The sequence below is a fragment of the Lissotriton vulgaris genome, chromosome 3_1 (genome assembly GCF_964263255.1).
Source record: "Lissotriton vulgaris chromosome 3_1, aLisVul1.2, whole genome shotgun sequence".
Classification (NCBI taxonomy): Eukaryota; Metazoa; Chordata; class Amphibia; order Caudata; family Salamandridae; genus Lissotriton; species Lissotriton vulgaris.
Genome location: NC_141689.1, coordinates 1,333,189,041 through 1,333,209,269, shown reverse-complemented (window position 1 = coordinate 1,333,209,269; position 20,229 = coordinate 1,333,189,041). Strand labels below are relative to the sequence as shown.

The 20,229-nt window shown below is 44.7% G+C and overlaps 1 protein-coding gene and 1 long non-coding RNA gene across 7 annotated transcripts in view; one reads left to right on the top strand and one right to left on the bottom strand.

Moving 5' to 3' along the window:
• Nucleotides 1-20,229, bottom strand: part of NRG1 (neuregulin 1) — a 1,782,260-nt gene that overhangs the window by 286,990 nt on the left and 1,475,041 nt on the right. The gene's annotated exons all lie outside the window — the stretch shown is intronic.
• Nucleotides 1,376-14,957, top strand: LOC147727835 (uncharacterized). Its single transcript, XR_015309520.1, has 3 exons — nt 1,376-1,471; nt 11,219-11,295; nt 13,947-14,957. It is a non-coding gene; the product is annotated as an uncharacterized LOC147727835 (long non-coding RNA).

Here is a 20,229-nt window from a genome sequence, read left to right as displayed (position 1 = left end):
GTGAAAAAACACTGGAATATACTGAGGACAGGGACATTCACACTGGCCCCCCTCCACTGTTTGCATTCAAACGTACACAAAACTTGAGGGACCATCATGTCCACACTCGACCAAAACCTACCCAAGAGAGACAACCTACACTCTGGGCTTTACCGCCCATTGTGGGTCATTACCCCTGTGGTTCCTGCGCAACTTGTGCTGAAACGACAGCCTCAAAAGAAATTGACCTAGGCTTCACGACACCCTGGCGACAAACCAGACATACAAACTGTGACACCAAGAATTGTATATATTCCATTCTCTGCCCTTGCGGCAAGAGGTATATAGGTATGACAACAAGACAGGTGAAGATTAGAATTGGCGAGCACAAGAGCACAATTCGGAGGGGTAAAACCAATACTAAGCTGCTTGTCCATTTCTCACAAGAGAAATACCCTGCTAATAGTATGAGATGGACCATCATTGACTCAAACCCTAATTAGACTACCAGAACCCTCGTTAGACAGGAACCTCGGTGGGTCCACAGACTAAGATGTGACACGGAAAGACTCAATGATGAGATCCGATGGGTTAAGCTGGCCTCCTGATAAACAACGCTTGCCCTAACCTCCGTGTTCGCAGAATGCTGCAACAAGACACTAGAAATGAGGTAGTTTCACCGTACACACCACTAAGCGAATCATACTACACCATGATCATCGTCTAACGACTACCAATCCCCTCAGGGGCATGTCTCTCCCGCCCTCCCAATCATGGTCGATTCCCCCAACAAGAGACTTTCCATATAGAATGCATACACCTCTGTACACGACATGGGGCCACCAACAGAACATTCTAGTCTAGCACATACATGACAGAGTGGCTCACTGTTCATTGACCACCTTCAAGATTCCACTCTTATGACCAATGTCATGGTCTTCACGCACCGCGTAGAGGTACAACCGTCCATTTCAATGTTTCATGCAAGTACCTAGTGCACCGTAGTATCATTACTAAATCGCATTTTCAAATAGTAAGGAACCTAGACACTGAAGTCCGACTTCATGCTTACATTTAGTGTCAGTGCCTTATGAAAAGTAACTCATTTATTCTTATTCTTGAATGACCAATCAAGTGTTCTTACAGCAAGGACACTTGACACTGAGGTCAACCTTTGTGCTTACACTTAGTGGAATGGTTTTACGAAAATTATGCATTTATTTCTCATTTGTGTGTCCCTGAGTGTTTTTATTTGAATACACTTCAGTTGTAACATGGGTAGTATGTGGATCTACTACTCCACTCTAAGATGGCCGCCGTACATCTTTGATTTTCATTAGAGTCACACTGGGCAGTGTAACCGCCACACCCATGTAACGCGTCATTATGCGTAGACCCGCCCAGGGGGTCCCGGACGGTGCCTGCAGGCAGAATGGATTTAAGAGTGCATAGCGACCGTTCCCCTCTGATCCCGACACACCAGCACGGAAGGGTAGGTCTCCAGAGACGAGTGAGTCGAGCACTTGGAAGTAACAGTCTGTGGACATTGCGAGCTTTAAGGCGGGACTCACGATTTTGAATAGCGCCCGATTTTGCGGGACTACTCTGACTTCACTTAACCTCTCTTCCCCGCTTAAACAGTTACTCTGCCTCCTACCGTATGGGTGTGAACGGAGCCTGATCTCCGCTAAGAGGGGTAGGCCAGGTTTATATTGCATTTTTATTCTTGTATGTATGTATGTTTACAGTGTAACACCACTTGGCAGTTTAGTTTGTGCACGCTAGTACCGGCATGTTTAGATTGGGGCTTCGGATTGAGAATGAACAGAACCTGAACCATAATCATGATCACACTGGCCCACTGCCTCGGCAGGAAGCATTACTGTTGGCCCTGGTTAGAGAGATCCATCTCCACGGGTTCCAGGGGTCATTTAAACAGTGAACTTTCTTCTGATCTCACCCGGTCCGCTAGTGGTGGTAGCCGCTTTTCAAACTGCAAAGTGCATGTGCCCAGCATAACAACCTCACACGCCTGCACAATGAATGGATGTATCACGAGACTCGGTCTCACATAATAATGTTTTCACAACAGGACCAGGAGGCCAGTAAGTGTGCATGCAAGCAGCACAGCACAATTTTGAAAGGGTGCAAGAGTCTGAAACACCCTGTTATGACAATAACTGGTTGATCTTTTATGTTTGTGTCTCTCTCTCCATCCTTTTTGTTTTACAAGGTTGGGGATAGGTACCCACAGTGAGAGTCACCATCAGCGCCAAGACGCTCTATACCTTAAGGAACAAGGTATTACAGGTTCACAGGTTCTTTGCCTGGAACCTGCCATCTTTTTAGTGTTTCACTCACTTCTCGGTCCTGACAAAGCGCCAACGGATCCTTTAGGGACCGCTTGAATGCGGGAAACATGTTGCCCTGATTTTACACATGATCTTTGCACTACAGCACCCATCCTGAGAGCAGCGGTGAGTCACAAATCCGCCCTCTACATTTGCTTTGAAGGGGAGCTCCAGGATCCACACCCTTTTAATTTACCATACGGTCGCCCGAATAAATGTTGGTTCTGGGTACCGTCCGGTAATTTTAACATAATCATTCACCATCTTCCTAAGGCCCACACACCCACATGCACAACTGCAGCGTCTCCTTAAAAGATCTCCGCTAAAGAGCCCTCTCGCGAGGCCCGTGAGGGACTGCAGCACCACCCACACGAGGAGCAATGCCCTGTGATGAAGCATGACACCCGCAAGGGTGTGTGAGGGCACTATATCCAAAAGGAGGAATTCCCCCACCACATTCTTAAAAACCAAGCTATTGCGAGTTTGACCACCCAGCATTTCTTCTATCTCTTTCACGAACCATAATTTAGGTTGTATTCCTTTGACATTTGAGGAACTGTGACCCTCCCTAGTGTAGACACGTGATACTGTGGGAGCACGGGTACTGGACCTCCTCTTTTCTATCTCGCTCCCAGTCCCCATTCTTTTGTATGATAAAAGCCTTTAAATCATCCCTTAACCGCACCATCTTTGCAGCCTGCTGACCCAGGAATTAAGGATAAGATTACAACAGTAGACTCATGAAGTAACACCCTCATACCTATGAACGGCTTAGATGACAGGCATGGACCCAAGGATGGGAGGGTAGAGATAAGGGAGGTGCAAACGAGTCTCCCAGTAATAAACCTACCTCCTGAATCCACTCCTTATGTAGTGGTCGTGGGGAGTGTTCCATCTCTCCCCCCGAGGGGTAAATGAGGATTTTGGGCAGCTGAAAAATAAAATAACTCACTGGCTGACTCATAACACCACCCTGGGTGCTTGCGTGGCTAAAAACATCATTATGGCCCGAAGGGTTAGCTGGATCTGGAACTTCCGCAAATCAGGCATGAGTGATTGTGTAATTGTTAATTTTGATAACCCTCACATTGCAGGTAGGATATTGCCTAGGGATACTTGTCACCCCAAACCAGGATCTGTTATTAGGGCACTCCCCTTGGGCTTTTTCTATAAATCTGTTTTACCAAATGAAATGCACTCTAATGCTTATTTGGAAGCCTACTGAGGTGGGTGGGTTTCAAGAACAACTCCAGTACAGCAGTTTACCCGTGGGGCTCATTTACCACCTGTAATGCCTGTCTTACACGCAGCTCGCCCTTTGTTGGAGCTAAACAATAGATTTTCTGCATTATCGGGGTTGGAGGAATGTGATTGACTAGGTAATGCTAGGTCACAAAGCATTGAGCTTGTTGCTCAGAAGCAGTCTTCATCTGAGGTAGTCGAGGAGAGTCAAAGGGTATCAGCTATTACTTTTTTATCCTGGAATATTGCATGGTTGGCCAACAAGTTCCAGGACCCACTATGTTTGCACTTTGAGAAGCAATTCCAGGTGTTCAACCTGCAAGAGACATGGTTGGTGGACTGTGACTTATTCCTGGATGGTTATGAGGCCTTTTATGTCCCAGCCCCTCCTACCGCTAGTGGAAGACCCAAGGGTGGTTTAGTCACATATATCTCCCTGGCCATTGATTGACAGATTCGGATTGTTCCATCTTCTTGCCCGGGAATACTGGCACTAATGGTAAAATAGGGAGACACTAGATAGGGTCTAATTAATTTTTATAACTCTGTGCCTTATCCTCCCGGGGCCTGTAATATCACTTCTTTGGGTTCAGTTATAAGACAGTCTTTTGAGTCTATTTTATATAACCTCATGTTATTAGGTGATTTTAATATCCACCCTTGTGGCAACCCAGTGGTATCCTGTACTTCTGAAATGGACTGTCCGCGCATGAAGGGGTTTCACTTTGAACATCTTGTGCAGGAAGAATTGTTGAATAACCTGTTAAATTAATTTGCCATGATATCCCTGAAGTCCTTAACTGCCCTGCACGCCATTTTTCCTGTCCCCACTTGCAAAGGGAGAGGTAGGGGGTCCTTCATTGATTTTACTCTAACTTCCTCTTCTTTACAATCAATATTTTGCTCTTTTAAAATTGAGGAGAGTGTATTTAGTGATCATAACCCCCTTTGCATCTCTATGAGGGGCCTATGGTCAGCACGGAGTAGTGATACAGTATCGAGGGGTACTCTCAGACCTTCAGTTTGAAGACGACGTCTGAAATGGACCCAGATTTCCCCAGGCAAATTCTATCGGGCAGTTAGAGAATCCTGTCCCCTTGAGCTAGTACAGTGTACTGTGGTTGGTTCCTCTCCTGGCGAGGTTATTGGTGCCTAGGAATCTCTGGCCCACAAAGTCGGGGATCTTTTAAGTATCCCTGCAGGCAGGACAGTCCGCCCCAAGCCCAGATAGCTTGACGCGTCCTGTTCTCGGGCTGAGAAAAACCTAAGGAAAGCCCCGGCCGCTAAACCTAGAAATCAAACCCAGGTGTGTATTTGCCGGAAAGAATATAAATTATCCCTGGTTAGACGGAAGGGTATTCTGAAAGAGGAGGCATGGAGGGAGTGGATAGACTCAAGTACCCTCAGTAATAGCTCTAGGCTCTGGAGTATCGTTAACAGCCCTCTTTTTGATCAGCAAATGGGGGGGGGGGGTGGTTCTAGACGCACACATAACAGAGGAGGAATGGGTGCTGCATTTCAAATCAATGTTCGCGAGCCCTATGGATCACCCCTGTCCCTGTCAAGATCCTCGGGATTCAAATGCCCCGGTAATAATTTTTGATCAAGGTGAGGTGGAGATGGGCATCGCAGGGCTCTCTACCAACAAAGCACCTGGCCCAGATGACATTCGGTACTTGTGGCTGTGCCCCGGTACTTGTGGCTGTGTTTAACCCAGCCGCAAGGAATGGTTGTCCCCAGTCCTGGGCCACTGCCACTATAGTTCCTGACTTAAAAAAGGACGATAGGAATACCACTCGTTGCTATAGGCCTATCTCCCTTCTTGACTACGTGGTTAAGGTTATAGGTCGTATTCTTCTGGAGAGATTATCTACCAGGGCGGAGGAGCACAAGGATCTGTCTGATATCCAGTTTGGATTCCGACCAGGGAGGTCAACGGTTGCCCAGTGCCTCAACCTTTCCATGTTATTGAGTAACTACACAGTTGTCCGCCAAAGCACTGTTTACCTTGCCTTCATGGACTTGTCTTCCGCTTTTGATTGTGTCAACAGGGTCAAATTGTGGCAGTCCATGAGGGCAATGGGGGTGGACAACAGTGTTGTTAACTTTTTAGAGGACCTGCATAGGTCCACTACGGCCAATGTTCGGGTTTCTAAGGATCTTAGGGTTGCCAGGGATCTGGAGATTAAGAAGGGAGTCCAGCAAGGCTGTATTCTGGCCTCTTTTTTATTAAATTTTTATATTAATGATCTGGACAGTGTTCTTAGAGTCACGGCGGTAGACTTTCCATGTGTAGGGAGGTGCAGCATCCCTGTTTTACTTTATGCCGATGATGCCATTCTTTGTTCTAGGACCGCATTAGGATTGCAATCTTACTAAATGCATTTTCCAAATTTATGACTGATCGTAATTTGGCAGTAAATAACGCAAAATCTTATATAATGCAAGTGGGACATTAACCTACAAAAAGTTATCAATTTAGTATTCGGCCACCAAAGATTCACCCACACGAACGTATATTCTTATCTTGGGGAACTCCTAGATGATAGGTAAATTGGGGGCCACTTATTGTGAAGAAAAAGGGGGACCTGTCCGGGTAAACGCAGCAATTTTGAACTTAGAATCCAACGTAGGGAGGAAACCTATTGGAGCCATGTTAAAAGTTAATCAATCCAAAAGTATCGCTGTAGCCAGCTATGGAAGCAAAATTTGGGGACATATCGCTGTGAACGCCCTTCAGGTGAGGGAGAATAAATTACAGAAGCCGTTGTTATGTGTCCCTTGCGGTTTATCTAACCTAGCCGCCCATGAGGATCTGGGAGTCCCCTTGCTAAGTGATACCCTTCCTCTACGTCCTCTTGTGTGTTGGATGAAGGAGGAGTTAACTTTAAACCATTTGATTTTACTGGAGTGCAAGTCTCTTGATAAGGCAATGCAAATTCCCTGGTTAAATTACATTCGAAGAAGTTTGGAAGGGTAAGGGGGAGCTGATTTATTTTTTAAACCCGAAACTATTGTTAAGAAAGACGTGGAATCAATTAGTTTAGCTTTTTAACGCTTATGAAAATGGAAAGGGATGAACAGGAGGTGCAGAAACCAAGTGTTCGGAAGTTTTTGTAAGGCCTAAAACAACCCAGCTAACGGAGCCCTACCTCATAGGGTCCTTATCTATACATGAGAGGTTTTTATTAACAAAGTTTCGGATAAATCTTTTTCACCTCTTGTTAGCAAAGCCCAAGGGATGCAAGAGAGGGCAAGTGCTTGCACCCTGTGACTGTGACAGCCAGTCTTCACAGGATTTGCTGCACTTTATGTTTATATATAGGTTTTATGAAACTCCCCTGAGGCATTTTTTGGTTCCCATTTTAAAGAACTTGGATTTTACTCAGGCTCGCCCTGTCCTTTTCTATTTGCAGTTGTTAAGAGGATTGTCTATTTTTTATTGTGGAGTATCTGAAATCTATTGTAAAAACCACGGGCTGTCTGGAGGCTTAGTTAGTGCCTGGATAACTAGGTTTTTGACAGTTTGTGAAGTCTTAGTCCACATTACAAGGTCAAACATGTAAAGAGAGAAATGTCCCACATTGCACGTTGCACTTTATAATTGCATGTTATGTTTTATATGTATTAAATTCTGTCTTTTATCTTAACCTGTGTTTTTTATATACTGGCCTCTATATATTAAATTGTGGGGTTTGGCACCTGGATTGTAAATTTAAAATGTATTTTTAATGTAACTGGGTTTTATGTCTTTGTATGTTTTAACTTTCATCGTTTTCTCGTATGAAACCGAATAAAAAGTATTAGATTTGATCTTTCATTTTAACATGTAGAATAATGCATTGCTGGTAACTTTACTATATGTCAACAGCTTTCATGTTTTCATTAGTCCTCCAACTTGTGAGCATAATTGATGTCTTTAATAGGGGGCTCGCTTAGCCCTTCTAATAGCCCCAATCCTGAGAAGCATTCAGGTTCTTTTCTTCCATTAATTGTAGGCTGGTTTTCGAGTGGTATATTCTAAAGTTTCTCTTTCAGAAGTAGTAGCTTAACTTTTTTGATCAGCTACGAACCTTTACCTCTGTAAATGTGATACATGAAGTATAGAGGAACTTCAAGAAGAACCAGCAGGCTAGAATTACTTCTTATCAGGTTCAAAGCATCTCCTAGGAAGTTAGGAACTTTCCAAGAGCTCCCACACCTAACCTTCCAGAGACTCCCTTGATTACCAGATTAGGTCATGTTTGAATAATACCGTAGCAGGATGCCAGACTACATAATCCAGTGTCTAGAGCAAGTGTATATATGTTCAGGTAACCAACCATTATCTCATTTCAGCTCAAGAACCATACAAAATAAGATTCCATAGTGCTGCGAACAAGATGGCACAATTAGGAAAAAAAATGTTTTGTCAAGGAAGCCCTTTAGTGATGTGAAGAACCAGACCGCCAATTACAAACAGTAGTGAAGAGACTTTGATGTTGAAAATATATAGACAGTGTTAGTCATACTTATTTGCTAGCAGAGTGTTTTCTCGCATAGATTTACTTTTACCCTTGTAAAGCTCTGGTACCAAAACCACGATTGTCCACCATCTTACTGCATCATTTGAAAAAAAATTAGTTGTGTCTGTGGCAGTTACTAGATGAGAAACACTGACAATAATCCCTTGATGCAGAAGGGAAGACAAAAATTTGATAAGAAAGAGAGATTATTTAAAGTGTTACATTTTAGAAAAATTATATGCCCTTACTTGTAATACTGTTCTGCTAGTGGTTCAGAAAGGCGGTTCAATCAGCAAAGTAACACTTGCACCAGCAATATGTAAAGCTGATTGATACTGGCAATAACTGTATATTGCTACAATGTAAAGTATCTTAACTGACATCTTGAAAATCCACTTACTTACTATCAGTGTTATATACATGGTAGCACAGAACCTGAGAGAAAACAGGGCTTGAATTTCTCCCAAAAAAGTCTACAAGAAACAGTCGAGGTCTTATTTGGGTAGTACTCAATATTATTTTCTTTCATGGAACAAAAAGCCAAATTGGATCTGTATAAACTGATACCTGGTGAAAACAAAATATAGAATAGGAGGAAAGTAGATACATTAACTAGTAAACTGCAGGATCTGAATTCCTTAACCCAATACATGCCATCTTTCATGAAACCAGAGGTTCTGAAAGAAAACTTGTAAGAATACACTGTCTTATGGGAACCTTCAATCTTATTTCTAACATTTTGCTTAAGCCCCCCACTCAGGATGGCACTTGTATTTTTGCCTCAGTCCCTGTTAGATTCTACTTCAGTTTTTTTTGTTTACATTTGTTTATTGGGTTTTAGCATTCTACATAACAAATTAACATAGTACAGGTATAGTATATCACCATATGTACGCACCAAAAGAAGGATAGCTACAGATATTTGAATTTACAAAATCTTTTCGTACAATGCCTAATTAACATTTCTCAATGGTACATTCTGGGTGTTATCTTCTTGGTAGGTCCGATTACTTTGTTACTACATGAAGAAGAGCATGGTTGGGTTAAGTTTCCTGTGGTCATGGAGGTATGTCTATCCCCAAATGAGTGTAATATACAGTGAATGCGTTCCCTTTTAGCCATCACCGGCTTTGGAACTGCAGATGGAGAGCAATGACTACAAACTGTGGGTGTGAACTGGGGAAGTTAACTGGCATGATCTTTAAGGGGGGGCGTCTGCTCTTGACACCTGGGTCTAGCCTATTATGGTTTTCTACCGGTCCAATCGGGGAAAGGTGTGATGTTTGGGGCTAAAAAGCCTCGGGTTAGTCCGCTTGTGCGGTTTCGTGTTTGAATTGATGCAATAGTTGTGCCCATTCCAGAGATATGGGGTGTTTGAGCATTCCTTTCATTTCCTCATCCCTCAACACGTCTTCCTCTGCTGCAACCCATTTTTTTACTGCGCCCACCCAGGTTGCTTCCGGGCGTACCTCCTGGGCCTGCCAATACATGGCCAGTCCCCTCTCCACCACGAGAATAGCTAGGGATGCGAAGCTCCCCTGTACGTTTTCAGAATTTCGCCTGCGGAATACCCCGAGGGCACATGTTACCCATGTGGAGATGTCCGTGATTTTTATCGTCACTCGGAGTGTCTGGTGTATTTTATTCAAGTACTGCTGGATAGTGGGACAATCCCAAAACATAGGGTTGAAGCCTACCTCATGGGTCTGACATGGGGGCATGCAAAGTGGGTGTCTGGATAAAAAAGATGAAGGCGTTGGGGCGTGAGATATGCTCTATGGAGAATGTTGAATTGTACGTTTCTGAATTGCACGTTTCTGGAAACCTTTTTGGGATATTACAGAGCCTTTTCTCATTCCTTATCATTAAATGCCCTTCCCACTTCATTTTCCCATGTTTGCCTCAATGAGTGCAGTGGCTTAAGAATCAGTTCCCGGATAGCCTTATAGAGCCAGGTAATTAGGTGTCTACCAGCCCCCATAAGCAGAATTGTGTGTAGCACCGGATGTGTCGGAGGTTCCCCCTCGGTCAAATCCCAGCATTGACAGCTACTATCTAAGAGTTGCCTATGGAGCAGGAACTGACCCAGAGGGAGGTCGTATACCTCCACCAATTGGTCATAGGTCCGTAGCTGTCCGTCTTCAAAGAGTGATTCCACCTCGGTGACTGAGTGCTCAGTCCGTACCTGAAGGGCTCAAATAGTCTAATATTTGTCCTTTTGGTGGAGCCCTGCTAGTGGAAGTAAGGGGGAGTATGGGGGTTTGTCCCTTGACATGCGGTGTACCTTTATCATGCACATGCGGGCTATTGACACCTGCAGGGGGTAAGTGTGCATCTGTTTGGTACCAGGCATTAGCATTCTTCTTATTGCTGTGAGAGGTACCCGTCCCTCGTCAGTGATTGTTTCTCCTATATGGAACTCAGCCGACCAGGGTGATAACCATTGCAGCTGTGCCGCCAGAAAGTATGCTTCGAAGGATGGTGCTCTCAGACCCAGGTCTGTTGTATCTTTCCACAGCTAACAGATGTAACATTATAAGGAATAATTCTACAGCCCATTTTGACAGAATCACAAATGTTCTCCTATTGTTTAATTTTATGTGGTGCTGCATTTCAGCCTGAAGCATGTGCAAGAAAAATATTGTGCAAAGAAATTAATTAATTTAATTTATTTTGAAGTTATCTTTTTCCATGTGGAAAGTTTTGTGAATGGAATGAATGCCTACACAGAAAATCATAGTTAATGTGTATTTTACAAGTGTCCAGATGGAAATCATCAGAAAATGTTTAATTTTCATGTAACATTATTGATCTTGGTTCCTGTTGGTTGCTGGCAAAATGTTATGTACTAAATGCCTCACAAGTATTTTCATTCTGTATACATTAATTATCTGCATTTTTCGAAACTCTAGAAGAAGACTCAAATTTATGAGTCTGTTGTATTGCTAGGACACAGTGTTACAATTTACACAGCAGAGACTGACGCATAGCAATTCAACTAATCCAGTGCTCTGGGATGAGGAATACATGAAGGCCATCCTATATTTGAGACACATGGTGTGCACAACACGCACTCTAGGAATGCCAGCTTATAAGAGAGAATTATTTTTGTATTTTTTATTCTGTTGTCTCTCACCACAGGGCAGTGGCAATAGACTTGCTGCATATTTTTCTGGAACCAAAGATCCAGCTGCTTTTGCTCTTCCTGGAAATTTGTGGTAGGTTGCAGCTACTGCTGTTGTCATCACCCAATGTGATTCAAAGGATTTGGGTCATACATTGTTTGGGTGTGTGGCACACTCAATAGAGACACTTTTAGCCCAAACTTGGAGACAAGATCTAAATAAGGCATAATTAACCAAGTATAAGCTAATAGTTCTGCAAGCCCCAACTGTGTCAATAAGATGACGTGGTACTTTAATTCCTGCTACTCTTTTGCCACATCCTAAAGTAGAGAAATTTAATGATAAAGAAGAACATAATTGTTTGGAAGTCATCGAGTTGTGCACAAAAGTGATACCTGACATTCAAGATGTGCCACTGAATCAAGCTGATTTGGTTCTATCTGCCCATAGTCTTTGTTTAAGAGACATTGAAGGACTGAAGAAAATGTGTGTGCAGCATATGCTGTTTGCACTTTAACATGCATTGTCATAGCATCACATTTGTACAATGTGTTTCCTGCCCTGTCACCGAGCTGACTGCACTTACTTTAGGCTGTTGTATTGCCTCCGCACAGTGTTATAATTTGCACTGATAGCATTTAATTAATTATTTTCAAAAGTTGAATTATAAAAGAAAATTATTATGCAGACAATATAATGCAAACCTCCTGGAGAAAATTAGGGATTGGGAAGATATCGAAAGACAAGAATGGGTTTCAAAGCCTTTAGAAAGACAGACGTAGTGCAAATTATTTAATATGTTGTACTGCTGAAGGGGAATTTCCACCAATAGAGGATCCTGGATCGTCGGGCCTGACAAACATCCATGTGCAATGGATAATTCATGGGCTTTTATGGAAGATTTTCCAATTCTGAGAGTAGTTGTATTCAAAAGTTGATCAGGTTGTGTGCTATAGGTTTTATGGGCAGATTTGGAAACGTTGTTTCCAATTTTGAAAACCAAGGATTTTTGGCTTCAATGTAAGACAGTGATTAAGTGGCCAGAAAAGGAACCTGAAAGAACTATAATGAAGTTATTGAATATTTAAAGAAGGCGTTCCAGTGAAGCAGGAGAAATGGTCGAAAGTCGTGAAAATACCCAGAACGCAGAACGGTCTGTTCATGTATATTATGAGAGCTTGATAAATGAATATTAATTTTGTAAAGCGCGAACTTAGCCCAAGGGCATCAAGGCGCTATAGAGGACCACGCACAGCCAGAAAAAAATGCTCATATCATGGATTGAGAGAAGAGTCAGGTTTTCAAAGCCCTGCGAAATAGACTAGCGGGTTTTGTGTCTCATACTTATCAGGAAGAGCATTCCACAGCCTAGCAGCAGCGGTGGAGAGGGCCCTGCCTCCCCACCTAACCTTTTTATATCTCGGAACTACCAGCAAATTTTTGGTAGGGGCATAGCACTGAAACAATGCTATAATAGCATCAGGGTCCAAACCATAATAAGCATTATGGGTGAGGCAAAGAGTCTTGAAAAGAATTCTGAGATCCAAAGGCAGCCAGTGAAATAATAGCTGAAATATTCAGTGCATTGATACCTTCAGTGGAAGTCATACTAAATTCTCATAGAATCGGTCAATTGTCAACAGTGGTTGATCGTCTATCGTCTGATACTGCTGGAGGCTTCTTGATGATTAATACAGAAATGGTTGTGATTAGGTCTATGGCTTTGCAAAATAGACTTGCGCTTGATGTAATCTTAGCTAAAGAGGGCAGAGTCTGTAAAATGATAAAGGCGAAACATTGTTGCAGTTACATTCCTGAAAAAAGTATTGAAATTAAAGGATACATAATGAATATTACAAAAATGCATGAGGAACTTAAACCACTGGAAGTTGATAATTTAAGAGAAAAACTAACAACAAGTATATTCTCAGTAGGGAATTAGTTATCTAATATAGGGAAAAGTCTCCTAGGACAAGTAGTATTTCCTACAGTAGGTATAGCAATAATAGTGTTATCAATAATAATATGGTGTAAGTGTTATACTAATAAATTAAGAAAGCGAAGATATGAAATAAATGGAAAGGCAATTAAGAGAAATGATGAAGAAATTCAGTTGGAAGAAATTAAAGGCAAGTTATTTGAGCAAATGAAAGGATGAAAGAATATAAATGAGAACAGGAGTGGTAAAAGAAAAGAAATTGAGAAATGCTTAAGTTAGTGTCTGATGAGGGATGGGTACATTTTGTGATGGCTTTAAAATGCCATCAGAGAGGGGATTGATGGAGCAAGGACTCCTGAAAAAGAGACTTACTTGGAAACACTTCTCTCCGGTAACTGCTAACCCTGTATTACATTTTATATTGTGGAAATAACATGCATTTACATGACACTTATGTATAAGATTGAAGCTTGCATATGTGTCTTACTAACCAATAACTCAGGAGTGATGCTAAAATGGCCACTAACCGAAATTCTTTAGTGCGCATGCGTCAACTACATCTACGTAGTATGACATACCTATGCTTGGAGGGCAGCTTTATGCACTTGCGCAGTAGCTAATAAAATGGCCGCTTGAAACTCACATGCTTGGCACCTGCTTGCTGGAAAACTAAACTCCGCTATTGTACTAATGCTAATGCGGGAAGAATAAAAATAAGTAATTGGGATTAGAGTAGAGATAGGTGGTATACAGTGAAATCATTTATTTTTTATTTTAACATTTGTCTTTTTGACTCTTTCAATAGTGCTTGCTATGGACCATATGTCTCGAACAACAGTCTGTTGCCTCTCGTTTTACCAAACATGCGCAGTGAACCCGAATTGAAAGAAGTGATGTTAACTTGAACTTCGTCCAAGGCTGCAAGTTGCAACTTTCATGGAAACCGGAACGACTGTCTATTAAAATGCATGAGAACTACTGTTTATTTTCTTCTAATATGTGACAAGTACATTGTGAATACGGGTGGGAATAAAGGCTGATGTATAACCTTAAGGGGTGGGATTTCAAACAAAGAATTGAAAGGAAATATTAGAAAATAAGCTTGGTGTGAGGATCACCTCACCCTTGCCAGTCCAATCTGAGTTAAGAGTTTCATCAATTCGAAACATTAATGGGTGGTACTAGCATACAGAAAGGTATAATTGAGGTAGTTTTAATTAGAGAGATGTGAGACCTGAGAGCTCAGGAGACCGGGATGCTGTCAGAGAGCACGGAGAAGTTCCAGACAGAGATGCGGAATTGCTGAACCAATTATCTTGAGAAAATTAATTTAGAAGAAGATCGCTGAAGAATCTCGAGGAGGAAGAGAGTGTCAGAGAGGGGTGCTCTGATAGAGAGGTAATCTGTCCTGTCCTGAATCCTGACCTGAAGTCTTTGTTCGCCAGCCCTTTCCTGGGGGGCCCCTTCCAATTCCTAGGCCTGGGAGTGGGTTTCGACTCCATACCTGGTAAATATATCTATATCGGTATATGCGCTTATGTGCTTGTCTCTCTACCGTCTCTCTCTCATGCAGTGTCATTGCAGTGTCATTGCAAAGTATAATTGAGTATAAAGTTTATTATTTGAATCTTCCTTCCTGTGAGAAACTGGGTTTGTTCTGTATTGTGTAAGGGGTTCACATGAATTTAATCTAATATAACATTTTAAAAGACATCCTGACTCTGTGATCATTTCCAATGTGTAAGTATATTGTAATCATATATCATTTCACCATCAACTAGTTCCAACCAATGGTCCATTGACCAGAGGAAAGAACTTTTGATCAGTGAAAGATTTGTCATGGACAAAAAGATAACTAATCTTGTGAATTACAAAACAAGACACCAGCAGATATTTCCAGTGTGTTGTGAATGAATTCATGGGCCCAGGGGAGCATGTGGTATTAGATTACCTGTTGCTGGTCACCCGCTGGATCAAAGCGGAAGTGGAGCAGATTTGCTGGCGGCTTGTGGTGCAGGGAGTAGATTCTACTGTGAACTGGCGACTGTTGAGTAGAGCCGCCTTACTGTTTCCTGCTGGCTTTGCTGCTCTGGGAGGGTTCGCCCAGCTGGCCATCACTGCTAGCCTTGCCTGGTGTTGAGGCAACTGTGGCTTGCACTGCTTTTGCTCATTGGGTGGCGGTAGCCTACGAAATCCATTGGGATCGCCCCTCTTTGAACTGCATGGGTCCTTGGGCTTTGCAGGCCGCGTGACTGTGGGTGAGGTAGGACGCTGGTATCTATCCCCCCTCCTTGCTGGATACGCCATCCTAGTTTGCTCTTAAGGCCCTTGGGCGGGACAACTGCCTCCCTGCGGACCCTGGACGGTGCCTAGTGTGTCAAACTAGGCTGGTTCACGAGTGCCCTTTGCCCCCGTTTGGAACCCTCGTAATATCCCGGGACTAAACTTTTGGCAGTGCTCTCCACCCATTGTGCTCATACATCTGCCCCCCTTGCCCTCTGCTCGCCATGGGGAAAACAGTCCAAAAACAACTTAAGCTGAACTTTGAGAGCAGGCGCGCTGGTCGCTACGCCAACAGGCTACAGGATGCGGTGATCAGGACATGTAGACAGAGTCACCCGCTGCCTAGGACGACAATATTAAATCAATACTCCTTCGTGTAAAGAACAGTCTAAAAACTATTGACTCTAAAATCGACCATTTGGAGGTACGCTTAGACCAGGTAAAGCAAAGCGTTGATGCCCACGACAACCACATTACTCATGTAGAGGCCCGAGTGTCTTGACGCTGATGACTCCACAGCTGAGGCACAACAAAAACTACTTCAAATGGACAAGATTCTGGACCTCATAAGCACCAAAAATGAAGACCTCGAGGCGCAATCCCAGAGGAACAATCTCCGTATCTCGGGGATTCCGAAGACCACAGCAATGAGTCGAGGACTACTTGGAGTCCATCTGCGTGAACTCTTTGGTCCGGCAGTATTGGAGTACTTCATTGTGGAACGTGCCCACCGCTCGCTGGGTCACTGACTCCCGCCTGGAGCTGCAGCACAACCAATAATTGCCCGCATCCTAAATTACCGTGATCGGGACACCTTCTACCGGAAGGCCACCAGGGCAATACGTTAGCATTTTACCCAGACTTCATCCTGAATGGTCAAAATGCCAGGAGAGAGTTCCTCCCGGCCAAGAGACTGCTCCAACAGCTCAAAGTCACTTACGCCCTCCTCTATCCAGCCAAATTGAGGGCAGACATGAATGGAAGGCCCGCTACTTTACGGACCCTAAAGAAGCCGCATTGTTTGCTAAACCACTGAAGAAGTACCAGCAGTGGTCTCAGCATCGTTGGACGAGAACAGCCAGCTAAGTGATAATGATTGATCCCCTATTTTTCCTTGTTTGTTACGTGTACACTGCAGCCATATACATTTGAATGCCCTACTGGGATGATATTGTTTTTCATCTGTTTCAATTGCTTGTACTGCTCTCCCCCTGGGTGTACTGACTGTGTTATATGGGTTCACTGCTAGAACTGTTTGCCTTCCCCCGGTCACCCAGTGTCCAAAGGAGTGATGGCCCGGCTGAACCGCCTGGGATGGTTCCCATTAGTTGACTGTTCCTCCATTGTTTTTTGCTGAGGGGGGGTGGGTCGGGGGAATGTTCCTCAAGCCGTTTGGGGATTGGAGTGAGTGGAGGGTGGGAATGGGTTTTTGTTCCTGGGGGCATGACTCAGGTCCCCATTGCGGGACCTGTTTTTTTTTTAACTGTCTAGTATGTCCAGCATCTGTTGTTCACTGTCGCACTCCACATCAATACATGAGTAGAAAGATATCACGCTCGTACACGGACTACCACAGTAGCTTTTGTACGCACACATTAGACTTGATGCATCCGGATGGCAGAGGTTACTTGTATAACTTGGTATATCAGAGGCATCAATGACCATCGGAAGTCGAGGCTCATTCATGCCTATCTTACATGTCACAGCACTGATGTATGTTTTTTACAGGAGACCCACCTCACCACGGCCAGGCTCAAGGCCCGCCACTGGGGGGAGGCTCACTCGGCTGCCTACTCAAACTACGCTAGGGGGGGCACTATCCTCATCAGGTGGGGTCTGCCAAGGTGCACTGATCATAAATATATAGATTCTGCAGGTAGATACGTCATTTTAGCAGGCACACTCTACTCTCAACTTTTGGCTGCCATTTATGGTCTCAATCCCTACGACCCAGACTTTTTCTTAAACAAGTGGAGACTGATCTTCTCCTGCGGCTCACATCCTATTATTTAGGGGGGGAAGGACGATTTCAATGTTGCACTTCTCAGCACCTTGGACAGAACTGGCTTGTGCACACAGCATCTACTGGCCATGGCCACCCTTCATACATTGATACAGGGCAACACCCTTGTCGACTTATGGCAACATACTCACTCCACGAAAGCCAAAGGCACATGCATCTCCCCGACACATTGCTCTGGTCGAGCATTGACCAATGGCTAGCAACCAGAGATGTCACAAATTGGACCACATCGACCGAATACATGCCCAGTACCCTATCCGACCATGACCTGGTCCGACTCATGCTAAAGATCTCGCTGACCCGCCAACGCATGTTCTCCTGGCGTCTCCCGCAACATGCTTTGTGTGACGCTGTTTTTAGGGAAGAAGTACACAGCGCCATCACAGATTTTTTTCGAGCTTAACACAGGCTTGGTTGATTCCCCCTACGTTCTCTGGGAGTCTTTTAAGGTGTTGATCAGAGGGGTGTGCATCGCAAAGCAGGCTGAAGTTCTGCGGGCCATTATGGGTACACTAAAATGCTTGGAGGCTTAACTCTCAGCCCTAGACAGGGACTACTGCCCAAACCCAGATATCTTGGCTAACATCCGGACCAAAACCTCCGAATATCACTCTGAAGCCGACCGCAAAGTTAGCTGCCTGGGCTACAAGGCAATGGCCCACAGGTATGGTGAGGGTGAATGCTCGAGCAGAATGCTGGCCAACATGCGGCGTAAGCCTCAGGCGTCCACCTACATGATTGAGATTTGCTCCGAATCGGGAGACAGAATAACTGCACCAGACAACATCATAAAAACAATTGCTAGCTTCGATTCCCAACTCTACACAGCAGGCTCCGTAGAGGACTCTGACTCCCTCCAACAATATTTTGACTCGATTGAGCTCCTGTGGCTTAGCCCTGCGTACCAGGAATACCTTGATGCTCTTTTCACTAATGAGGAAATAGCCCAGGTTATTTCGGGACTTCCTGTTGAATAAAGCCCCCGGCAAAGATGGCCTCACTCCCACTTTTTATAAAGAATATGCCCCACTCCTGATCCCCCACCTGGTGGAAATGTATAACATTTTCATAGAAGTTATCTGTCTTCCTCCCTCGGTGAGGCGCTTTTCACTCTCATACTGAAACCTGATAAATCCCCCTTGTACTGTGACTCCTGTGGCCCACTCTCACTTATCAATACTGACAACAAAATACTGGCCAAGGTGCTGGCAAACCGGTTGCTCCTCCTCATGCTGTTAATAGTGCGCTCGGATCAATCTGGCTTCATCCCTGGCCGTGCTACTTCATATAATCTTCGCACCATCTTTTTTGTCAAAGTTTTTTTTTTTGGTCAAAGGTTTTTGAACCATATTTTAAGTGCTACATCAAATCAATCCCACTTTCCCCGTGGTTGCTGCACTTCTCGACGCGACAAAAGCATTCAACTCTCTTGAATTGCCTTTTCTGTTTCCTCTGTTGGCTAGCCTGGGCCTCAGTGGGGGTCTAATTTGGAACATTAAACTATTATATACGGGGCGTGGCTAGCGACCAGCCAAGATGGCCGCAGCTTAGCAGAGCTCCGTGACCCGACGAGCTTCCCCACAAAATCTGAGTAATTATCCTTCCCAAATCTAGTGCCTTGGCGGAAAATTGAAGACCGGAGCACCTCCGCTACCAGAGGAGCCCGCTCGTATCGCGGAGAACCCTACCCCTGCAGAGATCCACCGCAGTGAAAATCGTGGCCTAACATAACCGGAGCCGGAGGCTAAATTAGATCCGGGGCCCGGAGGAAAGTGCGGCTGCAGAGGCATCGCATATCGGTGAAGAAAGCGGGGCCTACGACGGGCACCAGGGCCCCCGGAGACCACAGCCCAGAGAGGAGAGCGCACTTGAGCGCCAAAAAAGGCAGAGAGCAGGTCCGATGCCGAGAGGTGAGCGGAGCGGAAGGCCGGAGGCACCCCCGGAGCCCGGGATAGTGGTGAAGGCACGCAGAGGTCCTGTTGCGGGCCTGGTGAGACCAGCAACGCCCCAGAGTGGAACGGAGACGCACCGGCCCAAGAAATAAAGGGGACTAATTGCCAGTAGGGCCCAGCACCCATAAAAGCAACTTGACGCCTGTTGTGTACCAGAGGGACTCGGCGCCGTGGGCCCCAGGTGGTCTCGGACAAGATACTCAGGCTAAGATCTGGGGCACAGCGACTGGAGACGCACGAGGTACCAAGGGAGCCCCCACCAAAGTGGTAGAGGAGATAGGCCGGGGTCTGAAAAGGGGGGTGCAAGAGAAGACTGCCCGGCTCCAGTTCCAGGAAGGTGTTATTGTGGAGAGGGCGGCGCAAACACCAAGTGATATACTGCTTATCATAGACCCCAGATCGACTACTATAAAGTGTCCTACGGCAAGTCATAATGAGCGGCAGGGAGGCACGGGCGCAACACGCTCCCAGACTGGAGAAATATGCCTACAATAAAGACAGCGCGGAATCGGCGAAAGGGAACGCGCTACAGTCATCTGCCCAAATGCCAAAAAGCCCTGGGACCACCGAGGAAATCACCCTCAAAGATGTAATGGCGACACTGCAGACGATGTAATCCTCCATGGCCACAATCTCCACAGACATTTCCTTTATGCGAGCTGACCTCGCCAAAGTATCGGACCGCTTGGGAGAAGTGGAAAAAACAGCGACAGGACTCTCGGCAGACATGGCGGACCTGCAAATCAGAGTGCGCAAGCTGGAGCAAGATAACACCATGCTGAAGAATAAGCTGGACAAACAAGAAGGTAGATCCCGACGCAATAATGTAC